The sequence below is a fragment of the Prionailurus bengalensis genome, chromosome C1, assembly GCF_016509475.1.
Source record: "Prionailurus bengalensis isolate Pbe53 chromosome C1, Fcat_Pben_1.1_paternal_pri, whole genome shotgun sequence".
In the NCBI taxonomy this organism is placed as follows: Eukaryota; Metazoa; Chordata; class Mammalia; order Carnivora; family Felidae; genus Prionailurus; species Prionailurus bengalensis.
In genome coordinates, this window is record NC_057345.1 from 3,162,684 (window position 1) to 3,182,108 (window position 19,425).

Below are 19,425 nucleotides of genomic sequence, written 5' to 3' on the forward strand. Positions count from 1 at the left end.
TTGCTCAGCTAATGAGCTCATTCTTAATTTTCTACAACAATGGAAGTTTCCACCAGCTTTTTATCAAACCTGAACTGGGACTCCTCACAAGATGGTGAATGATCTCTTGCCCATTATTTTTATCAGCGCCACTGATTTATTTATTGCTCTTAAAGGCATCGCTGTGTTTGTACACTCTAGAAGAAAGGAGAGTGAGGGCATTGAAACATTCCACTGGGGAATTTGATCAAGCTATCTCATAGTGTCTCTTTTCTTCATTTCAGCAGATGCCCTCTCAGACTGTAGTAACCCCAGACTCCCCACCCACATCAGAACCCACCACAGCAAAGAACTCAGCCTCTCCTTGAAGTGTCCTCCATCAAAACATATTGTTGACTACCTCTCTGGATTTTTGTGCTCAAGTTGTCTTATTTTTAAAGAAAAAAGCCTGATGCCTGATGATGATGATGATGATAGTAACAGCAGGGACCAGATAGCACCAATGCAAATTGACCCTCCAACTGCCCAAGATGGAAACCCTTTCTTGATCTTTACCTCCTGCCTTGAGTAGGCTTTGAGAAAGAGTCCACCATTCACTGACCTAAGATTTCCCGAAATGCTAAAGATCAAAGCAATAAAATCTTGTCAAGGTGACATCTCCTATTAGTTGCACTCGGAGGGTAAACATAAAATTCATGATTTGCACTCGGGATGAGTTCCTTCCTGTACAGCTGAGAACCCCACAACCCCTGGGGCTTCTTCCCAGGGCTTCCCCTTCGAGGATAGGGAAAAGGGTCTAGATTAGCTATTCATTATTTGGATGGAAAAGGATACATCCACATCTACAAAACACATGTCAAAACCATGAACCATGGCTTGATAGAGATTTTCTCCCATCACTCCCTGAGAACCCCCCCCCCACTATTATTTATATGTCTTGTCATGTAAGTCAGTGAAGAATGGTATGTTCTGTTCAGTGATGAAAATGTGAGTTTCATCCAATTAACCTTTATCCTGATGATTATATTAATTTGAGCAGTCTATGAGGAAAAAACTGCCTTCCTTTACTTGTGTCAACACAGCCCATTGTGTGTTAAAGACTGGCCTGACCTCAGCTCTCAGGAAGCCCTCCCTGATTTATTCTGCCCACCTTCACCTTCAAACATCCTTTTATGTACCCTCACCCCACTTACTTGCTTAGACTAATAATTCACAATTTGGATATTCATCAGAATCACCTAAGGGCCTGGGAAGTCTATGTATGAAGGCAACTGGATCCAAATTCAGGGATTTGGATTGGTGTAGGCAGGGATGTGGCCCAGGCATCTGCATTTTTTAAACTTTCCAGGGGATTCCACCATCTGGCAAGGGTGAGACCCCCATGGCTATGTGTGCTGTATGCTGGGATCACCACCTCCAGGAATTCTGATCCACTTGGTCAGGGTGGAGCCCGTGCATGGGAACTCCTAACATTCTCCCAGGTGATTCTGTTGCAGTGGTTGGTGGAGAGGAACCGACTTGGACTTTATCCGTTGTGCCACTGGGTGTTAAGGGAAGGTAATAATGTCGTGAGCAGTTTACTTCCCTCTTCCTGAGAAGGTTGGAGCCCTAGAGACTGCAAGGTCCGGAAACTATAGGGGAACAGATGGCTATCCCCCTCTGCCCTTCTAGATTCCCTGGGTGGGGCTCTGTAAACTAGATTGACAAAAGACACAGAAAGGAAAGAAAAACATATGGAAGTTTAGTAACACATATGCATCACACACACACACACACACACACACACACACACACAGGAGTATCCAGTGATGAGTAATCAAAAAGGATGGTTAGGACTTGGGCTTATATAAAACCTTAGCCATAAAACAATATGTTTGTAGAGCAGTGACAAGACAGAGGAGGAGGGCTTTGAATTTCTAGGGCAGTAAATTTTGGGAAGACCAGTCCATGGGGGATAGTGGCAGACAAGGGGTAGTTGTTAAGGTCAGTTGTGTAGATGCCTCTGGTGCTGTCTTTAGTTCTGATCAGGGTTTGGTGTTGTCTCCAGTGATTAACTTCTGTCCTTCCTAGTGGGGAACAGAGGGGAACAACTTCACAAATTTATGCCCAACTTCTAGGCAAATAGGGGGAGGGCTGAGAATTTTCTTGGATCTGCTTCTTCTGAATTTTCTCTAATTCAAAATAATCCTTATGCCAAAGTGGCATATTTGGGGCCCATATGTCTGTCCTGCTGCCCTATAACACTTTCACTGTTCAACCTTCTCCCCACAAAATCCCAACACTCTCTACAGTGGAATCTCCATTCCCACCTGACATTCATCTCCCCAAGTCCAGATCCAGGTGTCGTGGCATCTTGTGCTTATTGAAATTGAAACTGAAATTGAAAGGGAAGGGTCCTCTTTAAGAAGAATTCCACACTGTAGATAGAAATTTAGATTTAAGGGCTCTAATATGACGCTGAAACTCAAGCTTCCTCAGGTCCATAGTAAATGCAGGTCTGCTGTTCCCCAAGTGAGTTTGCTGATATTTACAATGGCCTTTGGCTATATCTTCAGATAGACCTCCTTTCTCTGGTTTGTACATTGTGTGAGGACCAGAGCCGTTTCGCCCACTTTAGGGGCTGTTCTCAACCCTGGCATTGCATTGGGAGATATTTCTTCCCATGTCACAAGCAGAGGAAAGCTCAGGAGAAAAGGTCATTTATTCCCCCAGAGGATGCACCCAGCTCCGCGAGAGGCATCAGCCTTAATATATGGAATGCATTTGGCCAAGACCGTGACAATCATTAGAAATGGGCCTTTGGTGTCATTACCCCAGAGTCATCCTGATGAAGTATGTGTCCTCTGAGTAGACAGAAAACATTAGAGCGCCCTGAGCTGAATTGGTCAGCCGAAAATACTGGAGTGCCTTATCCTTGGAAGGAAATTAAGCCATTTATTGGAGGACAGAAGTTCAGTATAATAGTTAAAGCAATCTGACATTTCCATAAATTAATAAAATGTGTATGGTTGGCATTATTCATTGTGTAAAAGCATCGATCTCTCCTCTCTGAAGTCCAGAAGGAGGATTCCAGGCATTGGGAAGAGACAGGACCTGAGAACCACGAATATTCGATCAGTGTCAAGGACCAATGAGACTTCCTGATCAGGAACCTCACACATGCATGCACTCACTCATTCACACACTGACACGTGCACACACTCACATATGCACGCACTCATTCACACGCATGTGCATACACGCATCCACATGTGCAGATACTCACTTATTCACACACTCACACCTGCACACACTCATTCATACATTCACACGTGCACACACTCATCCACACGCTCACACGTGCACACTCTCACTCATCCACACGCTCACACGTGCACACACCCATTCATTCACACACTCACATGTGCACACACTCATTCATTCACACACTCACACATACACAGTCATCGCTCATTCACACACACACACACACACACACAGGGCTTAGATCTGAGCTAACTGTGGCTCTTTCCCAGGCTCCTCTCCCTTCTGAACTGTGAACTCCCAAGGACAGGCCCCATTTGTTTGAATGGATCTTCCAGTTCCCAGTACTAACCACAGAGCCTGGAGCTGAATAGGCACTCAGGATCTGTCTGCTGCAGATGTGGATGGCTGTGAATGGACGATCAAGGGTGCCTTACTTTGCAAGGTCCTCTGTCTTGATCTCCTCCTACTGCCTCAAATACTCAAGTTTACTAACAGTTGGTGAGTGAAGTTGTGACCTGCTTAACCATCTACTTGCCAGAATGACCCATGCAGGGACACAGACCCTGTTCCTGGGGAGGCCCGCTGGGGTCTGGGTGATGGTTCCTGGCTCCTCAGGCTCTAACCTGGATCCTTGTGCAGCACCTGACTTCCTCCCTAGGTTTATTTCCTTACCTACAAAGTGAGGATAATAATGGCACCCACTTTATGCGAATTCAATGAGACAATATCTTTAAAACACTTGGTGCAGGCCCTTTCATGACAAGCATCCAAGAAAGGCCAGCTGTCATTGTTTCTGCCTTTATGAGAAAGGTTGAGGCCAAGTTACCAGGTTATTTCAAGACACTTTGCCTTCTCTTCTTTCCTGTCCCCAGAGTTCACAGGCAACATTTTTGCACTGAATATAGTTTCAGTGAGGGTAATAATAGCATGATTATATCCCCAACTCACCTGGAAGGAGTCCAAAGCAACAAGTAAACATAAGACTCTCCAGGGAGAGGTACACATGATGACTGAAAGCAAAATGGTAACTTCAAACCCAGCCAGAGTGAAACGGATCATACTCGTGTCTTAAACTAGCCCACAAGCAAATTGTCCCGATTCTGCTCCGCCGTTTAATTAGGGTAAGACAGCCAACGCAGCCCAGTGCAAACAAACCATTTTAATGAGCAATCACAGCAAAATTAATGATGCTGACAGGTAGCAAAGTATCTACATTTGTTTTTCCTGGGTGTAGGCACAATTGGATGTTGAATTAGGTCAAGGGCCTGAGTGGGCAGGGGCAGTAAGTACCTTGCTTTTCTGGAGGCCAGCCAGCCTGGCCTCTTTGAAGCTGCCCTAAAGCCACAGAAGTGCTGTCTGCTGGCTCCTTCTCCCTCCACGTTCAGGTGAGTGGTGAGAGTCCCATCCTGATGAGGCCCTTACACTGCAGAGGATATGACTGGTCCGAGGACGTTTACCTCTGTTCAGTGACCCCAGACCTTCTCCTGCTGCCAGGAACACGGGAGAAGAGCTCAAGCATTGTACGGTTTAGAAGCAGGTGACTTCTAAAACCCTGAGAGTCTGTGACCACGTGGAAACACAGGTGGTAAGGAGAGGAATGCTTCCAGGGTTTTATCTTTATGAACAGAATCGACTTCTGTTGCCCAGGTTATGCCATGCATGTCAGAAGGTTCGGGCTTTTCCTTCACCCTTCCAAACCCACAGTTTTTCTGGGTGGTGTTTCCCAAAACACGGGACTCTACCCAGGGCAATGTTTTAGAGACAGCAGATTGGGTTGCCCCCAGTGTGTCAAAGAACACAGTGCCCAGTCACAAGGACATTTCCTGTCAACCATCCTGATGACCCAAACAGGACGTTTAGTCTGGGGCTGGTTGGTTTTAACAACAATTATGTCCCATCAGAACAGAAGAATTGGCAGTCAGAAGAACCTAGAACACAGTACGTTTTCCTCTTTTTCCTGTGTTTACTTTTATTAGTTCATTTTCCTTCATTGCATTTAAGCTTGAAACATAATTTCTTTATCAAAGGCTTTCATTTAGATAGACTTGAGCTAACTACAACATAAAGTCCTGATAGCACCAGTGGATTGGGAGTCACAGCCCTGGCAGTGGGTTTGCCCCCGACTCAGCATTGCCTTCAGTGACCCAAATTTCCAAGTGCCTGTGGAAGGGCAGTGGAGGAGTGTGGTCAGCAGGGCTCCAGGCCAACCCCACTTTCTACCTCCTGCACATCAGGCCTCTGCATAAATCTCCTCCAAGACAGGGCTGCTGTGCTGCACTGAGTTTAGACAGCCGTTCCAGCTCTATGGGACAGGATGAGCAAGCTGGGGTCTCTGCTACGTGCTGCTTTCTGGGCATGAGCATGGGAGTCAGTTGTAGGTACCTGGGTCTGAGGAGTTTCTCAGGAATAAGATAGCTCAGCATGAATGATGTTGGGGGTGCGAGGCAAATACCACCCGGGAGCTGGTTTACCCTGTTCTCCAAGAGGCACAGAGACTAGAGGGAAACAGTGAGTCAGAGCATCCTGGGCTCACATCTGCCTGACACCTGAGGTCACCTGCTACCTGACTTTGGACTTGGGCATTCACCCATCAGCATGACTTTCCTTACCTGCGAGATGGAAGGAGACTTGTTCAATGTGCAGTGGGACTGCGGAATGGCATTAAATGCAATGGAGACCAGCACCACTTTTGGGTGCAGGGGCAGGAGTGATTATTTCTATGGTCAGACAACCAAGGCGTCCATCTTCTTGACTCTCCTCGTTCTTGATGGGCGTCAGTTTCAAGGGCATCCATCACTGAGTGTGACTTCCAACAGTCACACAAGAACACATTTGCTTCCCAGCCAACCTGCGTCTCTCCAATGGAAGCCACACTAAACGCTGCAGTGGCTCGTTTGAGTCTCACTTGTTTATTCAATCGCAAGTCCCTGTCACGGCGTGTTCTTCATTGTGTGTGTTTAGTGGAATCTGTGTTCATTAAGTCTGTTGTCATCACCTGCCGTTTGAAGCTGATTCAGCCATTAGCAGCTTCTGTACATTTCTATAAATATTTAAACCACCGATACTCAGTAATCACCTTGGTATAAAATTAGAGTAAGAGGACGTTGACTCACCATGGTCATTAAGAAAGCCAGCTTAATCCTGAGTGCTGGAATGCATCTTCCTTCCAGGACACGAAATGTGAGTAAGCAGATTTGAAAGTACAATAGGAGTTTTTTCTTCCATTTTCTCTTACACCAAATAAGTCATTCGGCACCTGTGGCTCTCCCACCGCTTGTTCTGTGTCTTCATCGCATGGTCCTTCTGGCCAGACTTGGGAACAATTCTGACCATGGCTGTATCTGCACACTCATGTCGAGCATGCTGACCACAAGTTTATCTGTTGGATTTGCAGACTGGACATTCTAGAGGATGGAGGCGACCTCTTGGCCAGGTGTATCAGAGTATGTTTCTGGCTTGGCAAAAATACAGAGGATATGTTTTCTTTGCAAGAATCCAGCCCAGACCCCTGGGATGGGTGCAGCAAATCACCCTTTTCTGGGCTAACATCTCCCCCAAACAGACGTCGCCGACTGATCCCAGCACTGTTTCCCACAGATCAAGGGTTAGGCACCATGATCTTTCCCAGCCCCACATTCCACATAGTCAACGCCAGGTAACGGGAGGCATAATCAAGTCTGCTTATGGCCCTGGACCTTAACTATGTTTCTTTGATTGAATTACATCTCTTTATCCAATAAAGAAGAAATCCTTCTACATCCAGTCGGGGGGTTCCCGCAAATTTGCAATCGATGTTTACATGAACTCATCAAAAGTTTTGCTGCCTTTGAAATCTCCTGAGTGAGACCGGCTGGTATTTGGACCAACATCTCGCTGAGTCTGCCTGCCCATGACAGAGCTTCCAGATAAAGGTGGCAACTTGCTCAAGGTCACAGAGATTCACGGAAGAGCATCCATATCTGTACCTACTGCTTTTCCAACCACAGGCTTTTAGCACTTACCCAAACAAACATACCGTTTCCCACTGGTCTGAAGGGACTCGGTCCAGCGTGGAAAGGACATTCGGCAGGAGGTGGTTATGAAAGTCTGGGGGTCACCTGCACTTTCTATCTCCTTGAACCCTTATACCCACCGCAGTGCCCTGTACCTGGCAGACTCACCCTGAGTCAGAAGTGTTTATCCTCTCTGACCCCTGCTGAAAGAGTTTGTCTTTTAATGTCATTTCCCCAAAAGCAGATTTACACCAGCCCTTCCTTTCTGCAGTGCAAACCATGGAGATTGTGGAATGGAGCATGTTCTCTGCCTGTCCCGTCAGCTTCCACTCTCTGATGCTGGTAGTGGGAGAGGACTCATGGGGCATCAGAGATGCTCTCTGTAGCCTACAGCTGGGCCCTGGACACACTGCCGGGCTCTGAAGCCCATCTCCAGGGAAAGGATGTGCTTAGTGTGGCACAACATTCCAAGCATTCAGTCCACAGAAGTGCTTCACCAATGCCCTCCAGACACTGCTGGCTTCATTGAGCAAAGGTGAAGGACAGAACATTCACTCAATCAGTCCTTCCAAATCTGGCCAGCATGTTAGATATTCTGATTTAATTGGGTGTGTTCTGGGCGTGGCCTGAGAGTTAGGAGTCTTAAAGCCTCCATGGGTGCTTCCGGTGCAGAGAGGTAGCTAACCCCTGTTCCTGCACCTGCATTCATAACCCTGGATCCTCCCAGGCAGACAGTGTCTGTCTGGCCATAGCAGAATAATGGTGTTGGCTGCATTTTTTTGAGCACTCCTCTGTACCAGGCACCGGACAAAGCATTTTCACACATTAAGAGTGTTCATCCTTGCAGTAACTCTAGGAGGAAGAAGTCAACGCTTCCCCCTTTTCAAGAAGAGGTAAGAAGGCCTGGAGCATATGCCTCGCCAGTGATCTGCACCCAGACTCAGGCCACTGCTGATGTCTCCAGCCATCAGTCCCTCCGCCTCTCCCAGAGCTGCAGGGGTGAAATCTGCAGAATCTCCAATGCTCCCCCTTGCTCCAAAGGAGGGGCAGGGGCTCAACTGAGCACGTGGGGAATTGGGGAAGCTGGGACGTAGCTGGTAACATTCTAGTAACTTTCTACCAGCCTCTAAGGGGAGGGGTTGGGGGTGCTGTGCTGAGTGACCCACATAGTCGCTGGGCCTTCTACTGGTTTCCTTGCTTGGCTGCACCATGGCCGGGGGGGGGGGGGGGCAGGGGACCTGTTCTGCCCAGGTGCTTGGAAGGCACGGCTTTCAGAGCCTGTAGATGTGCCAGCACAGGCAGTGGCTGCTGGCACCTGCCAGGCTGAGCACCACTTGGCCTGTGAGGAAAAGCCACTTGGCCCTGGCAGCTGCACCCTGCAGGACAATGCCGGCCCCTCTCTGGAAAGCACAGAGCCCTTGTTCCAGCAAACCAATAGCCAAGCTGGTACGCAGGGAGTTTCCACTTCATTTCTCTGCATTATCCCCGGTCTGTGGATAAACAAAAAAACAATAATAGCTCTTGTGGTGTTTTAATTGGCATTGGCTGTGTTTTAATTAGCAAAAGAAGTAGCAGGAGGGAGGTCAGAGGGGGCTCCTCTCTAACTGCCACCTTTTCCCAAAGCTCAGGCCTCCCAGGGACCAGGTGGCAGCTTTTCACTGAGCCGCCCATTCAGATAATTCATTCACAATCAGCGTCTCCTCTGGAAGCTGAGTCGGGGCACCAGGTTAACATCTTGGGTTTAGGAAAATAGTATGTGTTAGTTAAATAAACGCAGAGGATCTGCGGCTTAGCACCGCCCGAGAGACAGGGAAAGGTAATTGTCATATTTGAAGGCAAGTCTGTCTTAGACGGACAGGCAGGCAGAGGACGTGGAGGGACAGCCACGGCCTCCAAGAGGACACAGAGCTGCCCACATCCCAAACCCCCTGCCGGGCAGGTGTAAGATCTCAGACAAACTGCCCCCTCACCGACCAATTCCCAACCTGAGGCTGTTAGACTAGAATCACAGAGGCAGGGAGGGGAGGGGACCCATCATTTTAATCTGGGGGGCAGGGATTGGGAAGATCTATATCACTTTCAAGTTAATTCGTATAAGGGGCCACCAAAACAGCAGACGTTTTCCAACAAAAGGAAACTTCTGGTGGAGGCGGGGGGAGCAGATTCAACATCCCATAGATGGACTCTCCGCCTGTGTTAAAACTGGTCTCGAACGGCATCCAAAGAGGCCAGGACTTACGATGTGTAGCCAACTGTGGCATGGTGCAAGAGACAGAAAATCCCTGGGAGGCCCCTACTCTCACATTCATGATTTGAGTCACGAGAAGACCCACTAAAAGAAAAACCAGGTGGGCATGTAACTTGCAAAAACATTTGTGTCGTGTGCAGAATTTTCAAGCTACATCCATCTACCTCGGTATTTATTAAGTGCCCACACCAGCCTAGCCCGGAGCCCAGCACTGTCATCCATGGACGAGCAAGGCAGGCAGCTGACAAAGCAGACGTGGCCCAGGTGTCTTCTCCATCCGGATGGTATCTGAGACCCCACAGCTGAGATGCCATCCCTCCAGCCTACTGTGTGGACCGATCTCCTGTCCAGCTTTGCCCTCACCTTGCCTCCCCCCCCGCCACCTGTCAGCTTCCACATGGCTTAAGTGCTGTGTTTTAGTTCTATTTTTACAAACCTAAGTGGGCCAGCTCCCACCTTGGCCTCCCAGGTGCCCCTGTCCCCACCCCACACCACTCAGGACCCCAATTCCACTGGCTTGGAGCCCGACTCCAGATTATTTCCGAACACCCCTCTGCCCCAGTGATTTGATTCCAGAGTGCAGGCAGGGTGGGCTACTGCTCCTCAAGGGAGGGCAGATCCATTGAATTCGGGACGACCGGAGCTGAAGGTTGCACATGAGTGGGGCATCCAGCTGGGTCTAAAGATGGACAGGAGTATTTAAAAGCAGGACCAGAAAGGGCATTCCAGATGGAACAGCAGGGGCTACCTGCAGAGGCAGGAGGGAGGGGGCAGGGAATGTGGGGTCTTATCCCCAAGGAGTAAATGACAAATGACAAGAGTACAGCCCAGCTGGGGGGCTGAGGATCTTGGACTGTGCGCCTGGCCCACTGGGGGTCTGAGCAGCCAATGCCGCAGCTGGTGCTACAGACGCAGAGACATTTGGAGGGAGATGGCAAGTTTGTCACACTCCATCTCTTCCATCAATGTATCCAAAGGAGCTTTCCCTGGCTCAGACTCACCCCAGTGAGTGCCCTGAGTGTGTGAGAGACAGGGAGGGAGGGAGGGAGGCAGATGGGAGGGGAAGGGAGGGGGAGGGGGAGAAGGAAATGTGAGAGAGGACAGGTGCACACTCCTAGGGAAACCTGTGAGCCACCAGCTCATCAAAGGCTGCTGGGGATTTGCCTCCCACCCTCACCCCATCTTCTCCCCACGATGTCCTATTTCTAAAGCTGTCTAATTTCTCTTTTGGCAAAGCTCTTGCTGGTCAAAGTTTCTTAGTGTGGCTCCCACATGGGGCTGTCCTGAGCTGGACAGCTGTGGCCAGTACTCCTGTTTCACTTAGGAGATGGCATATCTTCATCTTAGACATCAGTAAGTGGAATCTTCCAGACTGTCAGCACGTGTGTTAGCATTTCGGAGCCCAGAAAGGACTTAGTGACAGTATTTCATGTTTTTCTATTAATTCAATTTAGCAAAGATTCCTTCCTTCCCTCCTTCCTCCCTCCCTCCCTTCCTCCCCACTTCCTTCCTTCCCTCCCTCCATCCTTCCTTCCCTCCTTTCTTCCCTTCTTCCTCCCTCCATCCCTCCCTTCCTTCCTCTCTCCTTCCTTCCTTCCTTCTTTCCCTCCCCCTTCCCTCCCTCCTTCCTTCCCTCCTTTCTTCCCTTCTTCCTCCCTCCATCCCTCCATTGCTTCCTCTTCCTTCTTTCCTTCCTTCATTCCTTCCTTCCTTCTTCCTCCCTCCTCTCTTCCTTCCCTCCGTCCTTCCTTCCCTCCCTCCCTCCTGCCACAGACATCAGGCTGCATGTCATTCTTCCAGATGCCAATGATGGTCCTGGGAACAGGTATGGGAAGTCCTTGCCTGTGGGGCACAGGATCCAGTGAGAACATTTGAGATCTTGACTTTGTCACTGAATCCAATGGTTTGCCCCCTTTCCCGCCATGGCTCCTGCCGTCTGGAAACATGGTCCAAAGAGCTCCAAAGTCTCCAACAAAATCATACATAAAAAGGTTGTGCAGGACAGGACCTAAACAACAACAAAATCCTTAGGCAAAGCCAGAGAATTGTCCTGCGGTTGAAAGCTCCCTGCATCCCACCCCTGGGCTCTCTTCCAAAATCTACCGCTCTCAAAGAGCCTGACATGTTCTGCTTTGCTTTAGAGTGTCCTGGGTATTTCTGTCACCCTCTGCCTTCCCACACCAGGTGGACAGCTACACACCCTGGCTCCATCAGCTGCACAACCAGGGTCCTGCCAATTCGCTTCTCCACCCCTCAGTGTGCTTCCCTGGAACGTAAAACAATGCCTTCTTCATTCAGGGGTGTGGGAAGGGGATTGTCCAAAAGGCCTAATGCATGTGCTGTGTGCTGGGAAGTCCTCTTTCCAGCTAACTTCCAGTCGTCCTCAGCTGACCTGACACTTTGATAACACACCTCACTTGCCTTATGGCCTGTCCCACCTTGGCATTAAATAGGTAGTTGTGTGCATTTTTACTTCTGCCTGTGTCTCTCGTACTAGACCATCAGTCCCAGGAGTACAAGGCCCACACTGGTGTCCCAGTCACCCCAGACAGCATCCGGCATGTGGTGTAGACAGAACAGGTATCGTTGAAGAGAGAGAAAAAGGCACGACTTAATTACTGATTTGATGCCCTCAGATATATGGTTTGTGCATCCGTTTCTGTAAAATGTGAGGAAAAAATAAGATTCTAAGTCAGGGACGCAAGACAAAAATCAGACTTGGCTTTTGCCCATGGCAGTGTTGCCAACCTCGTAAGTCGAAAAGCGAAGTGCATCCGATAGGGATAAGTTGACCAAACAAACGCAAGCCAGGACTGATGGTGGAAAGTCTGCTGAGAAACAGCAGAGTCCGTTCTATACCACCTTGGGATTGAATGCTTATGAAACACCCATCCTGCCAAACTTCCCGCAACAGAATTTTGCAAACAGTCCAGAAACCAGGAGCCTTTCTGACTAAGGAGAGTTAAAAATCCATGATTGACCCTCTCCCAAGGATCTCAAAACACCAAGCAGAATTGGTACTTTTCTGATGCCTTCTGTCCACAAGAAGAATTCCAAGACCTTGCTTGCTGTCCTCTGACTGCCTCTCTGATGAGCAACAAAATGTTTGATTTTCTTCTAATAGATTTGTCATTTTACTTCAAGTGTCCAGTACTATTGACCCACAGAACCTCAATTCTAAAGCCATTAAAATCTAATTTTCCACACTATGCCCCCAAGAGATTGACTAACTTTCAAAGAATAATTCATTTTCTTTAAGAAAAAAAAATGCATCTCTCTATCTATATTTTATTTTTATTCTTTAAAATGAGTCAAGGGACATTGCTGTCAGCCCCTGTGTTATTACCCTCTCACTGTCTTTCTGGCAACAGAGCTTAAGTGCTCCTCTGATGAAGTAAGATCTGGTCACCGTGGAGGGAGGGCTGTGTTTATGTGGGGAATGACTGCTTACTGATATGTCACAAAGGACCCCTGTCATGTCTCACCATCAGGAAAGCGGGACGGAAGGTTCAAGGTTATTTGTTTTTGGAAATAGCAGTTGTGTCAAAAACTAAGAAGAAAAGTGCTTTTGAAGGAAAGGTGTCTTCCCCCAAACTTCAGGGAGTTCAAGAATGTAAGGGTGAATCTTTTCCAAGGGTTAAACTAAGCCTCTCCATTTAAAATTCTGGGATCAGGACACCTAATGAGAGGTCATGTGAGCAGGAGTCCATAGACCCATGTGCAGAAATCTCAAATCAGTGGATTTGAAGCATGTGAGTACCAATAGGTGGGGCCCGTTAAACTCACTTCTTCACAACCAAATGCAGCAGGGGATCCTCGAGCCATAAAAGGACATTAGTGGACAAATTGGGGCAACTCAACCAGGTTTCGTGTGAAGCAACTAGTATTGTATCAGTGATGATTTCCTGCTTTGGGTAATGGCATCACCATTACAGAAGACATTAACATACAGGGCAGGGGGATGAAGGGTCTAAGTCAATGCTCTGTACCACTTTTGCAACTTTTCTGTAAGTCAGAAATTATTTTACAACAAACATTTAAAAGGAATGTGTACTATATATATTCCAAAAGGTTGGAAAGCCAGAGAATGAACAACCATTGTAGTAACATGGGGGGCATGAGAGTCAGCCAGTGCCTCCTTCCAAAGCTCCTTTGGTAAGGTGTCTTCAAGCCAGTGGGAGGAATGCTAGGGTTGTAATCTGAGAGCACTGTCACATGAGTGCCATGGTTTTTACATAACCACACTGCAGCTCCCGTGTGCACACTGACCCCTGGGAAAGTCGGTGGCCTCGATGGAAGAATCTGGAAGGGAGATGTGCTGTCCATCAGTGGGCAGAGAGGTCACAGCAGAGCACTGTGGCCTGATTGCACAGTGGCTGGCCTAGAGCCAATGCCCAAGAAGTTCTTGTGAGGTTGAGTCCTGCAGGGTGAGTCGTGGCCAATGAACACATGAGCCACAAGATTTCCAGAGGCATAATTGACAAGGACAAACCTCCAACCTAAGGAGGGTGTTTGGGTTGTTCCCGAAACACCGATGTCATCAAGAAGGGTGGTTTTGCAAGACCGCAAAGATGATCTGAAAGGAGGCAGCACATTCAGAATCTACGTCTGGGGGTCTGGAAGGGAGCTGAAGTTAGTATCAAACTTTTGAGACAAGGGCCATGACTTTCAGAGGGCACATGTCACAAAAACCTGGTGTGCCCAGATGGGTTTGAAATGGGCCAGTGCAATCAAGGCATCGCAAGTGGTCCTGGGATGACCATCAACTTCTCCCATCCCCTTAGTGGTGAGTTTTTCTCTTTCCCCTTCATTCTATGTAAAACCAGAGAAGCCTGAGTCTCCTCTGAGCTCCACAATCCGGGAGCCCTTCACTCAGCCCACTGGTTCAGGAGGGACCCAGTGAGGGGCTACAGCGTGGGCACGGGGGCTCTGCCTCTCCCTAGCTGTGCAGCTGGGCAAGTGACCCCCACTCTGTGTGTGTCCCCTCATCTCCAGTGTGAAGAGGAGCGATTCTGCCGTCCTTGATCGTGTGTAGGTCACACGGGATGATGCTCCAAAGCCCCCCAAGTACATGGGACCATACGTGGACCCAACATCTGGAAATGTTGGCGGTCATTACCACTTGTGATCCAACCAGCAGGGCTCAAGGTCTCCCCGCACAGCCGGCTCTGGGGCAGAGGCCTGGACCAGGAGGAAAGCCCAAGCTGAGACCTTGCTCTTCTGGGCCCAGGGAGAGCGCGGGGCAAAGGCACTGAGGGAAAACAAAGAGGCAGGGTTTGCAAAGAGAAACCCTGAGGGAACAGACAGAGACTGTTGGGATCCAGAAGCTGGAGACGCAGGTGGGGCTCCACTCAGGGGGGCTGGCTCTCCAGGCCCGGCAGCTCACTCCTCCGTCTTTCTGTCTGACCACCACACATGCCTCAGCTCCTCTGTGAGCACTGACAGCATTTACTCTGGAAATACGGAGGCCAGCGGCATTGTCAGAGACCTCTATGCCTCCTTGTCAGCCTCATTTCAGGAGGCTTGAACTAATAACACATAAAAACAAGACAACTTGGAACAAAGATGTGGAAAAGTACTTTGAAATCGCTTATGAATGCTTCGGAAAAGTCATTTCTGCAAATACCCAACGCCCGTGCTCTGCAAGCACTGTCTTTCTTTCGGTCATGGGAGCGTGCTCCTTCGAATCCTGGCTGGCGATAGTGGAGGGTTGGCTGTGCATCCGGCACTGGGCACGGTGTTTCCCCCACGAGATTCTCCCATGACAGGTGTGACTGGTATTCTCATTTCACAGATGTGAACGTGGAGGTGTGTCGGGGTTAAGTAAGTTGCTCAAGGGGGCACAGCTCAAGGCTGCAGACTCCATGCTGTCCCGTGAGTCAAGACAGCAAGGAATCTGGCTGGTCCATGGCCATGTCCCTTGGCATCTATCTTCTTACACACAGAAGATGCCCAGTGAACTCCGCAAACTCTTGGACTCAATGTGCCCACCTGGAATCCGAACTGGAGGGCTTTCGCTGCCACGATGCCATTATCAACATCCTGGTGAGTCGTGTGTTGCTTGGGTCTCGTGTGGGGACTCGGGAGGGAAGGGAGCCCTGGGTCCCCTGCTCTTTAGGCTGTGCGCTTGGAGATGCGCATCACGCTGAGGCTGCAGGCTTACATCTCTGACAAAGTTGAAAATTTAGATTCTCATTAGACAGAAGAGTCTGTTCCACGCTTATTTCATCTGGGTAAGAAGGTGCTAGAGGGACCGCAATCAGACGGAATTTGCTTAAGTGTCTTCAGAGGCGCGCTGGGGGGAAGCAGCTGCAGCCGGGACCATCTCCTGCCTTCAGCTCCCTTGCTCAAGGCCATCTGTTTCCCCACAAAGACACGTTTCCCGGCATCATTCTATATATACCCCTCTCTGTCGAGCTCTCTCTCACACATACACACACTCATACACACACACGCTCGCACACACAAACAGTCTTCTCCCAAACAAAATTTGTACATGTAATCAACGTTTCCATATGGCCAAGTTCATCTGAATGTAATCGGAGCTAAGAAGCTAAATTTGGTCCAAAGAAACCCTGAGGTCCCGGCAGCGCAAGGGCACAGGTGTGCACGCACGTAACCACACCATCTCCCTGTCTCTGTTGCATCCCTAGGTCTCCACCCAATGCACAGACGTCATTACACACACACAGCAATGAAGAGGGTGCTTTACTCTCCTTTATCAGGACTGACAAGGCTTCCAGAAGAGGAGGAGCTGCTCTATCCCTTTCAGCTTGAAGGACACATCCAGGCACCTCAAGGGCAAAGCGGCTTAATCAAGCCCAACCCGCCAGATACCACCCACTTCTCACCCACCCACACTGGCTGTGGACGTCTTCTCCAGCCCCCCCACACCCACGGAATGCCACACACCTCGTGCCCTCTGGGGTCCTCCTGCCCACCCCACAGCTAAACGTCAAGCCTCATCCTTCATGGTTCGCATCTCCACACTTTCTCTGCTGTCTCTGTTCCCATCCTCAGCCTGCCGGCCGAGGTCTCGTGGGCAGGGCCCCTTCCCTGCAATGCCATTCTGTACCCTCCATCCAGCACCACCAGGTAAATCCGTTTTCTGTGAACACCAATCCGAGACCACTCCTTGCACAGTACATTCGATAACCCCCTATTTTTTTCAAAAATTTTAATGTTTATTTACTTATTTTTAATTTTTTTAACGTTTATTCATTTTTGAGAGACAGAGAGAGACAGAGCATGAGCGGGGAAGGGGCAAAGAGAGAGGGAGACACAGAATCCGAAGCAGGCTCCAGGCTCTGAGCCATCAGCACAGAGCCCGACGCGGGGCTCAAACTCACGAACTGCGTGATCATGACCTGAGCTGAAGTTGGATGCTCAACCGACTGAGCCACCCAGGCACCCCTTTAATGTATATTTTTAAGAGACACAGAGAGGGAGAGACAGAGTGCAAGCGGGGGAGGGGCAGAGAGAGGGAGACACAGAATTTGAAGAAGGCTCCAGACTCTGAGCTGTCAGCACAGAGGCCAATGCAGAGCTCAAACCCACGGATTGTGAGATCATGACCTGAGCCGAACTTGGATGCTTAACTGACTGAGCCACCCAGACACCCCTCGATAACCCCCATGACCTGCTGGACAAAGTCATCCAGTCCAGGCCCCTGTATTACAGGAGCCCCTTCTCAAATCTTCCCATCGATGAGGCTTCCAGCCCCTCCCAGTGGTGTGAACTTGCTTACACAAAAGAAGAGTCAATAAGGCAGAGTTTCGTTGTCTCTGGAGCTCTTAAAACCTGGGTTCAAGCTCAAGGCTCCCTCCACCGACTCTTTCTCTAATGCTACCTGGGTAACCTGGGGGTTTCCAGCATGCAGCCTGCCCCAATGAATGCTGCTTCCGAGCAGATGGTGGAGGGGACTGGGAAAGACTCACTCTGACCCCTGAGTGTGTGAGTGTGTAGAGGGCAGCAGCTAATGCTGTCCCAGCAGGGGATAAATCCAGAGGACACACAGACAGTGACAATCCCACAAGGACCACCTTCTACATTTAGATTGCTCACGTGCACTTGGCTTTGCCTCTAGGAGACTCACACCCAGACCCATTCTGAATAATCAGTGATAGATGTGGGCTTGCTCACTTCTGTCCCCGGAAGCCAAACACCATTGAGAAGGGCAGCAAGAGGTCCAAGGCTCCAACCCACCAATGGGTGTGGCGTGGCCAGGAAATGCCTCAGGATCCAAGCTGTTGCCACTGCCTGGGTCCTGGACACAGACGTGAGCTGCCGGGCTCCCAGGCACTGCACGGGAGACACACACGCATACCTGTGCATAGGAGACGTGCACACCGCCGGGGAGGCCGAGGGGGGCCCGTCCTCCTCTGCCCAGCAGACCTCATCCAAGGAGAGGTCTGACTGCTCTCCTTGCAGAATTACAGGGCGACTCTGAGTGGATGAAGACTCTGCTTAATATTTTTGGTAATGAAAACACTTTGTAGGACAAGTGCTTTTTAAGACTCAGAGATGGGGGAATCTGAGTGGCATTTTAAATGGGCTGTTGGACAAGATTCGCCACGGCCCTGGTAAATGTCACACATTTCACCAGCTGGGCGAAGAGGCATGTTAGCTATGTTTCTCCCAAACCTGATTCAAATGGAAAGTGCCTTTTGAATATTTGGTTCTGTTTTCTATTATGTCAGACATGTGGGAGAGAAACAAAGAGAACAAGCGAGGAGAGTGTGGGCAAGGGGGTCCTGCAGATGGGGGACTGGGGGCTCTGGTTTTGGGGGTGTGCACAAAGGAAGCGAGAAATAACCCAGGAGGGGACAGCAGCTGAGGGGACAGCAGCTCTTAGAGCAGCATAAATACTTCGGAGGGGCTCAAGCTGGGAAACCCTGCCCTTCCTGTGGAGTGGAGTGGGGTGGTTGTGGCTGATTGGCTGGCCGGCCCTCTCCAGAGCAATTAGGGCCCCCGTGGGGAACCATGTTTATGTTGGAAGACAAGTTTGCTCCGAATTCAGAATGCACATGATGTCGGATGACCTCCGAGTAGCTTCTGTTCTGGTCCCATGATGAGCTGCACGGTGGCCAGTCCCATAATGCATTAGGACAGGGCCCAGATCAACCCCGAGGTGGGGCCGTGAGGACGAAGAGGGTACTGAGCCATTGGGCCATTGGGGAATTGGGATGGCTCAGATAGAGGGACAGGGCGCGTCTCCAGCAGTGAACAGACCAGAAATCGGTCCTACGGTCAAGCACATTTTCTGGCTTCTTCTGCACATGGAAAATAAAAGAATGTTGGTGTGTGGCCAGAATTAAGTGGGGCTCCAGGACTGCAAGTCATGGGAGCCTATTACAGCACAAACAGCAAAGCCACAAACACGGAAGGGCAGGGACTGATGTCTATTAAAAAGCTGCGGGGGTGTCTCCTGGAACCCAGGAGCAGGCACACCTGGGGCTTTGGGAGGGAGCTTTGGGGATGGGGACGCCGCGCCCCCGTGGCTCCCGTTCCCGCTCCCCCAGGCACATCTGACGTCCCCCTGCTCCCTGAAGACGTCTGGCTCCCTAGGCTCAGGGTGGCACGTACACAGAACGGGTCTGAAAAATGAAGGTTCCAGATTGCCGAGGGAGGGCATGTGCTTGGCTCTGCTGGGGCCAGAGGTCCCTCACGGCCCCATCATGTGTGGTTTGAGAGGGGCTGGGCCACTTGAGGACTGTGGGGTCATCATAGGGCAGGCAGTGCCCGGGAGACGTCCTGCAAATGTTCACCATAGGCAAACCTAAAAGGAGGCAGGGGGGCAGCTGATGGCCTCTGGGGACCTCGAGAGGGCAGAGAAAGGCCCAACCTGAGCCCCAGGGTCAGACAGCAGCAGGAGAGTGCTTTTCTGGAGCCTCCATGGGGTCAGAGCCCCTCGGTCTCTTCTGCCCACATGTCTCTTTGCCCACATGTCTCTCCCAGACA

At 49.9% G+C, this 19,425-nt stretch overlaps 1 long non-coding RNA gene across 1 annotated transcript; it reads left to right on the plus strand.

The window, feature by feature from the left end:
- The first annotated feature begins 15,038 nt into the window (after window positions 1-15,038).
- On the plus strand, window positions 15,039-16,514 carry LOC122479542. The gene is made up of 2 exons (XR_006296355.1): window positions 15,039-15,510; window positions 16,119-16,514. It is a non-coding gene; the product is annotated as an uncharacterized LOC122479542 (long non-coding RNA).
- Window positions 16,515-19,425: the final 2,911 nt, after the last annotated feature.